The following is a 5,925-nucleotide window of genomic DNA, read 5'->3' as shown; positions in this document are numbered from 1 at the left end:
CGTGAACCGCCGACAACTGCCGACCCCTCGGATGAGGGGCCGACACGTTACCACTGTACTAGACCGGAGTGTGTATGTGTATGTGTATGTGTGTGTGCGAGTATATATACATATACATATACATACATAAACACACACACACACACACACACACACACACACACACACACACACACACACACACACACACACACGCACACGCACACACCACACACCACACACACACACACAACACACACACACACCACACACACACACACACACACACACACACACACACACAAACACTATGGAGTATACATAAGCACGATTCCTGTAAGCCATTTTACCAATAGACCACGTGGCTCCAAGTCCAATTTAGAACCATCAGCTCAGCGAGAGCGTAGATGACGATTTATCTGACCTCGCCTGACCTCCCAGTTTATGCCCAGCGCCCGACGTAGTAAGGTCGGTCCAGCCTTCGCCCTCAGGGTGGGTTGGCCGAACATGTGACCCGCGCTCACCGCTTTACCCTAAGGCATCGTCGTAGCGTGTGTCCCCTTCACATGTGTTGTGAGTCCTAAGTACGTTGACTATCATTACTGTTCACCAACAGCCTCTTACAGACTGGTGGCAGGGTGGTCGTTGCATCCTTTAGGCTCGCAACATGAACACCAGTCTCTGAAAACCGCTCGACTCGCTTCCTGAAGACAATGGCTACAAAACCACATGAGTACACGTTTTGGGCCTCTCTATTTCTTTTCTCTTCCTTCTTCTCCCATAAATGTGTTAAGCCGTTGCTTTTGTTGGGTAAAAGTGATCATGGTATGTGGTCAATAAACATGAATATCATTCATTAGTTAAGTATCTAATTTTTTTTCTCTCGTTATTAGAGATTTATATTGTTTCAACTGCAACAAATTTAACGAGTTCATGATTTATCTTTCTCATGAATATCAATCATATCATTTATTTCTCTTCTCGTAGCACGTTTTCCTGTCTCGACCTGACCACATTTTCTCTTTCCCTTATGGTCGGTTGGGACATAGAAAAGGTCAATAGATGACCGCTTGTTTTTTCTCGTCTTGACCTGGCCTCACTTTCACTTACAGTCGGTCGGCACATGAGATGGCTTGAGAGACAGTTCGCTGTTCCCATTAATTGGTTGCTTGTAATTGTTTACACCTTGGGGAATAACCGTAGCACTGTTACATTGCTCATTGGTGACATGTTCTATTGGCGCTAGAAGGGAGCTTGCAACACGATTTTATATTAAATTTATTATTTTGATTATAGTTTAGGATCTCCCCCCATATCATAGTGCACAGGGATGTCCGATATAACCCGGGGTTGCGTTTAATCGCCTAATAGATTTCCACTCCGACGTTTGATAATAGGTACAGGTAAAACTGAAGTTATTCATTCGATTGGCAACTTTCGAGTCGGTGTGACCCGCAGTTACGTCCGTTAATTAATGTAGGACTAGGGTTTAGGCTAGAATCATTATTCACTTATTAATCACACCCTTCCACCCTCTTGAAGTCGCTTGCATGTTTTGCGCACATCCCAAGCGACTGTGTGATTTGTGATAGTTAGATACCCTTAGGGAATGTCACGAGCGCCCATCACTGATACGCAGAAGAGAGAAGGTTATTGATATATTTTCCTGGATTGGTTCACTTCATTGTACGGCATTTTGGGTATAGGATCCCCGGTCGATGAAGTCTAACATGCATAGCTAGACATGGCTACCTCGGCAGTTCAGAATTTCTGACCCTGAGAAGATATGCTTGTTAAAAAGCTTGCGAATATTTCTTCGCGTCACCATTCATTAATGTGTACATTCTGTCACATATCATCAAATGTTGAATTCAATGTGGTAGTTGAAATAACTTTATAAAGCTAGCATGGCTACTTTATCTCAGTTTTGAAATATTGAATGTTGATCTTCGCATTTGTGATACATTTTCTGTGTGAGGTTACTCTCACTTTCTTTCCCATTCACCTTTGCTGTCACTCACACACACACACACACACACACACTTACTCACTCACTCATTCATCCACACAGAGCAAAAGAAACTGAAACCTTTTCATTAATAGGGTTTGTTGCTGTCGTAGTTGCCGGCATAAAGATCTATGATTTATCTCTTTAGCCCACGATTTTGTCAGTTATAACAAGTGACTCGTATATGATGTAGAATTTTTTGTTTTACATACATTTCTTCTCTGTGTAACGACGATTGGTTCAAGTAAATCCTTGCGGAAATAAAATAAATAAAGATGGAAATAAAGTAAAAATGAACATTAAAAACTGCAAATTTATATAAATAGCCGGCTAGTGGTACTTAACACCCCTTCTTCTCTGTTACCTTTCTTTTTCTCTTATTATCTGGCCCTTAAATGTATAATATGGTTTACCGACGATAACCGATACGGCACCGAAGGTGACCGAAGGTGGATCCTGCTGCAAAACCGGTCACCTTAGGATGCTTTGGGAAGGATGTCACTGGAAAATCGCCAGAAGCCTGCGGACCAGAATGTTCGTCAGAGCAGGTATTAAGCTGCCCCATGATGTAGTGGAAGGGCGCTGCCTGCCGTCCCGGCAGGCAGCGCCCTTCCACTACATCATTAATATATATATATTATATATATATATATATATATATAATATATATATATATATATATATATATACATATATACATATATACATATATACATACATATATATATATATATATATATATATATTATATATATATATATATCATCAATAACGGTATGCTCATGTTTGAGCAGCCGTGGACCTCTCCACCATCCTTCGCCACTAAACTCGATCTTACGCTTTTCTTTCCACTTGTACCATCGACAGCCCGCAAATATCTTTGATATTGTCGCTCAGTCTTGTCTTCGGTTTGCCTCTTCCTCTGTTTCCTATCACCATCCCTGTCAGCAAGTCTTTCTCAATACTTTTACTTCTCATTACATGACCAATAAACTTTAATTTCCTCCTGTTCAAGATGTCCAACAGCTGGTCTTTACAATTTATTTTTCTCAGCACTTCATCATTCGTCTTCTTCTCTGTCCAGCTAATATGCAGTACTCGTCTGTAACATCACATTTCAAAACTATTGATCTTTTTCTTGTCTATCTATTTCAGCACCCAACACTCAGAACCATATGATGCAATTGGGAAAAATAATGAGTTCAATAACCTCAGCTTTGTCCGTACGGTAATGCTTCGGTCTTTCCAGATGTTATTGAGAGCAATTGTGGCGTTTTTGGCAATGGCAATTCTTCTTTTTATCTCCGGTGAATCATCATATGTATTAGTTAAAACAGCTCCAAGATAAGTGAACTCTTTCACATTTTCCACAATCATTCCATTGATTGTAACATGTTCATCATTGTTCATTGCCGGTTATCTTTGAATCTTCATGATCTTAGTTTTCTTGGCATTAAGAAACAAGCCAGCCTTTTCGCTTGCTTCTCTAACTTTATCTACTAGTTGTTGTAGTTCAGTGATACTGCTGGCAATCAAAACTATATCATCGGCGTACCTCAGATTTGATATTTTGTATCCTCCAACATCCACAGTTCCTTCAAAATTCTCTAGAGCACCTCTCATAATTGTTTCAGAATATATGTTAAAGAGGTGCGGAGACAGAATGCAATCCTGTCGCACTCCTTATTTGACTTCGAACCATTCTGTTAACCCATAAGTGGTTCTTACAGCTGCTTGTTGTTTGTCATACATGGCTTTTATTAGTTGGATGATGTGTTTTGGAAACTTCATATCATTCATCATGTTATTCCAGAGGATATCGTGATCAACAGTATCAAAAGCTTTCACATAATCGATGAAACACAGGTATAGGTCTTTTTGATGTTCTCTGTTTTTCTCTATGATCAATTTTAGATTTAGAATCTGGTTTCTGGTACCTTTTCCAGGGCGAAAACCTGCTTGTTCGACTGCAATTTCCTCTCTTAACTTCAACTTCATTCTTTCAGCAATAATTTTCAACAAAATTTTGCTGCTGTGACTTATTAATGCAATTGTCCTATTATTGTTGCATTGGAGTGCGTCACCTTTTTTAGGTATGGGAGTAAAGATTGATTTTACCCAGTCTTCTGGCCATCTTCTTTTATTCCATATTTTTGTACAGAGTTTGTAGAAGTATTCAACACTTTCGCCAGCATTCTTAATTAGTTCTGCTGTTTATTTCATCTATTCCGGGCTCTTGTTATTTCTTTACTTCTTTTTATGGCTTTTATAACTTCGTCTAGCAGTGGCGGTGGTTCATCTTCGTTGTCACTGAGTCTAATTAATGTTGTTGTTAGATCTTTATTCTTTTTGTATAGGTTGGAGCAATATTGATTCCATCTATCTTTGACTTCTTTTCCATCACATAAAACAAGTCCATCTTCAGTTTTGATAGAGTCCATTGTAGGTTTAAATTTTCGTGTGATGTTTCATACTCCTTGGTAGAGTTCTTTAGTTGTCTTATTGATAGAACAGTTTTCAATTCTCTGGCAATGTTCATTTAAATATTTTTCCTTATCTTGTCGCAATAATCTTTGAATTTTTGTATTTTTGTTTTTTGTAAATTACTTTTTCAAATGGATTATTGATACCCTTTGATTTTAGGCATCTTCTTGTTTCAATTTCACTTAGTGTTTTTTTCAGATATCCAGGGGGAATTTGTCATTTTCTTTTTGGCGATAGTTTCTTAAGCAGTGCTCAGCAGGAGTTCTTTTCCTTCTTCCCACAACTCATTTGGTGTTTTATCATCTTCACATTGATTGAGTATTTCAAATTTGTTTGACACTGTAATTCTGTAATTGTTATCAAGAGTTTTGTAGTCGAGCTTTAGAGGTGGTGTTGGACGCTCCATCTTTTTGAGTCTTATTTTAAAGTCGATAGTTAGTAGTTGGTGGCCACTGTTGCAGTCGGCACCAGGTCTTGTTTTGGCATTTTTTATGCAACTTTTCCATTTTTGGTTCAGCACAATGTAGTCAATTTGGTTGCGTTTTCTTTTGTCTGGTGAATACCTCGTGTACAAGTGTCTTGGGTGGTGTTGGAACAATGTATTGGCTATAACTAGATTATTTGTACTACAGAATTCAATAAAATCTTTACCTCTTTCATTTATATCTCCAAGGCCGAATTTTCCACAGGTTTCATTTTTTAGATAATTTTTTCCTACTTTGGCGTTGAGGTTTCCAATGATTATTTTTACATTTCTGTTAGGGATTGTGTCTAAAGTATCTTGGAGAGAGTTATAAAAATTTTCCATTTCTTCATCACTTGCAATTATTGGTTGGTGCGTAGCAGTGTATAATACTAATGTTATGAGGTTTTGCTTGTATTCTGACTTTTAAAATGCGATCATTTATTAGGCTGTACCTAATTAGTGCATTTGCAGTTTTTTTTCGTGAGAATCATAGCAACTCCGTGACTATAATTTCCTTCTTCTTTTCCAGAAAAAAGAACTGTCTTGTTTTCTTTAGTTTTGAAACTTCCATTACTTTTCTAATGGTCTCACTTATTCCTAGTATTTGAATGTTGTATCTATCCATTCGTTACAGACAGTATGTAATTTACCCATCTCTTTCATTTTCCTTACGTTCCACGTTCCGATTTTTAATGTGGTTTCTTAATTGGACTGTTTCTTTATCTTCTTTGTCTTCCAGATGCATGTTTAACATTGTCAGCCTGGTTGCCCACTGACTAACGCGCCCCTTGATAACCCACGCGACGGGCGATGTGGTATGAATTATCATTTCTGTATTTAATCATTGGTGTAGAGGTTTGTCAGGAGAAAATAAAAGTTGAGTGGAATCCCCCAGGCTCCTTCTCAACTCGCAGTCTCCAACTAACTAGGAGGAACTATCCCTGCCGCTTTAAAACAGTAACACTGTAATACGCCAGACATATTATTT

General features: G+C 38.4%; 1 pseudogene; it reads right to left on the bottom strand.

The window, feature by feature from the left end:
* Positions 1-5,925, bottom strand: part of LOC119579643 — a 26,200-nt pseudogene that overhangs the window by 3,575 nt on the left and 16,700 nt on the right.

The sequence above is a fragment of the Penaeus monodon genome, chromosome 12, assembly GCF_015228065.2.
Source record: "Penaeus monodon isolate SGIC_2016 chromosome 12, NSTDA_Pmon_1, whole genome shotgun sequence".
NCBI classification, from domain to species: Eukaryota; Metazoa; Arthropoda; class Malacostraca; order Decapoda; family Penaeidae; genus Penaeus; species Penaeus monodon.
The sequence above is the reverse complement of the archived record's forward strand: the minus strand, read 5'-3'. Positions and strand labels throughout refer to the sequence as shown.